The 2882-nt window shown below is 39.2% G+C and overlaps 1 pseudogene; it reads right to left on the bottom strand.

Annotated features, from left to right (window-relative positions):
• Nucleotides 1-1143: 1143 nt before the first annotated feature.
• LOC122095503 lies at nt 1144-1892 on the bottom strand (annotated as a pseudogene).
• Between the last annotated feature and the right edge of the window lie 990 nt (nt 1893-2882).

Here is a 2882-nt window from a genome sequence, read left to right as displayed (position 1 = left end):
TGCAGTAGGCTACATTAAGGACTTAAAAATTGTACACATTTACACTCCTCAAAAAAAAAACACAACTTACCAGGACACTGGGAATTCACATATGTAATTCTAGCTTAGTGCTCTGCTACTTGAGCCACAAACTCCATTTCCAGCATTTTTGGTGTTTAGTTGGAGATAGGAGTCTCACAGATTTTCCTCCCCTGGCTAGCTTTGAAACAAAATCCTCAGCTCTTTGCTTACTGAGTAAGCTTGAACTGATATTCTTATTTTTCTATTCTATTCTTTTGCTTTTCTATGGATATTTAAGTATCATTTTGTTAAGTGGCAAAAAAAACCCTGCTTTTGAACACAGCAGAGAAAATCAATGAAAATAAAAGCTGTGTCTGAATAGATCAATAAATGGATATATATTTTAAAAGACTGATCAAATACAAAATAACAAAACAGAGAAGAAACCAGTTGCCAATAACCAAAACAAATGAGTACTTTATCAGAAATCCTACCGTTATAAAATTTAAAAGTTCAGTAATAAACAACTTCAGATGATTTATTCAAAGATGAAACCTATCAAACCTACTTAAGGAAGAACGAAAAAAAATGGAATCTACACAAATTTTCTTAATTTACATTTAAATGCATTGCAATCTATAAAACTCTAGGTACTGATGAATTTATTATTGACTTTCCTAAAACTTTGAAGAGATCATTTTGATTCTACAAAAATATTTCCTTAGAAAGTGAGGAAATACTATTTGCCCTCTTAAAAGTTTCTCATAAAAAAAATCTGTCTGAATTTCGTCTGGAATTATACTCTACGTACTGAGCAATTAAGGAGAATTGTTTCAGGACATTGAGTCTGCTAATCATTAACTACTTGATCGTTCATTCACTTAGTCCTTATTTTTTTGTATAACATTTGAAAGGTTTTATAAAATCCATTAAAGATATACTTCTGAATTGGAAAACCTTTTGGAGGGAATTTACTCAAAGCAGAATGATATATTTTAGGCATCTCAGTATTTAGAGCTGTGAATATGAAATCCATGAATAGTATAACTTGTTTTTAAGGAAGGTTTTAATACATAGAGCATAACTAAGAAAAATTGTAGTTGATAGAGTAACTAAGGGAGGCCAGGACGTGGCCAAGTGCCTCTATAGGAAGACAAAAGCTTGGGATGTACCCTGAGGGAGAACTCTCCTGTCCTGTTCTGTCCTGTCGAGCTACTTGTCATGTATTGGGTGCCTGTACAGGGAGGGCTGGCACTGCTCTCACAGCACCATGAACATGGTCAGCTTGCCGCCATCCACGGCCAGCAGCAGAAATCAGATGAAGTGGAGCAGGGATTGGATGGAGGGTGGCCGGTGCTTGATGGATGTTGCTTCTGTGCATACATGATGAAGACCACAGACCTGGTTTTGTTTTCTAATAGAGAAACTGCAGCACTCCCTGAGCCACAAGTATGTCCACTTGCCATGGAAGCTGTGGGCCGTGGAGTCTTCCACCAGCATGTTGGCACAGCCCTCACTGACTGTAGAATGTAGAAAGTAGTATCAAGATTCCCAGTAGTTCGGCTCTTTCCACAGGGTCAGGGCTCAAAATGGAAGGAGCTAAGGGTGGCCCCGTTTCCAGGAACCCCAACTGGAACAGTTCAGGGCTCTGGAGAAGGGGTCCATCAACTCAACACCCAAACCAGACACTACATCCATTTCTGCCTACTTCAGGGACTCCAACACCTGCATGGACAGCTCTGCTGTGCTGTTTTGCTGGCCATGAGGGAAGAACAAAAATATGCTCCTGAGCACATGAGCTCTTGGGCCTCAGAGGGCTTGCTCTGGGACATGTACCTGAAGAAGATGGTCCAGTACATTTGGTGTGCCCCATACTGGCTGCCTTTCTCCATGCAGCTTAACTTGCATGTGATTGTGGGCTTCATTGTGGGAGCCTTCCTGCTCCACCATCGCTGCTGCCAATGTGGCCCAAATAGTATAATCTTTAGAAAGTCTAGGCCAAAGCCTGAGAATATTAATGCAAGGAACTGGGTACATCAAAGAAGAGGGTGGGGAAAGGGTAGACAAATGAAGAGAGGAAGGGGCAGAATGTAGTCAAGCTCATTGGGAGAAAGTGAGGGAATAGAAGATGCTGTATGAAAGGAAATGTTCTCATCTGACTTATGCAAATGAAATCCCTCTACACAGCCTCTTTAAAATAACTATAATCAGCTGGGCACAGGCCACTCAGGCCTGTAATCTTAGCTACACAGGAGGCTGAGATCTGAGGATCTCAGTTCAAAGCCAGCCCGGGCAGGAAACTCCATGTCATCCTTATCTCCAATAAACCACTAGAAAACAGGAAGTGGCACTCTGGCTCAAGTGGTAGAGTGCTCACCTTGAGTGGAACAGCTGAGGGATAATGCCCAATCCCAGAGTTCAAACCCCATGCCTGACAATAAATAAATATAAACTAAATTAATTTGCTGAAAAGGAATTCATTGTCTATACTGCAAAACTAAGAAAAATAAGGGAATGGTGGGTCAGAGAGGGGTGTGATTATTGTAGGTGTGGCACAAATCAATATGCACTGTATTCATAAACTGCTTTTGTTATATGGCAACTTCTTTGTACAACTACTGAAAGATAATTGACAAATAAAAATAATAATTGAATAGATGTAAGATAAGGTACAGGAGAAAGAAATGGTTGATAGATACTTCTGATATAGAACAGGGCTTCCTATTACATTGGGACCCTATAGAAGAACTCTACTGTTTTTGTAATATTTCAGAATAAGATGAGATTCATAAAGCATAGTTCATTATGATTTTTCAAAAATAATTTAAATAGTTGTTAATAACCCAACAATACTAAATTCCTATATTATCTACATGAACAAA

Source organism: Dipodomys spectabilis, unplaced genomic scaffold (genome assembly GCF_019054845.1).
Source record: "Dipodomys spectabilis isolate Male_0828 unplaced genomic scaffold, ASM1905484v1 ptg000355l, whole genome shotgun sequence".
Taxonomy (NCBI): Eukaryota; Metazoa; Chordata; class Mammalia; order Rodentia; family Heteromyidae; genus Dipodomys; species Dipodomys spectabilis.
Note: the sequence above shows the minus strand (reverse complement) of the source record. Positions and strands in the feature narration are given on the sequence as shown.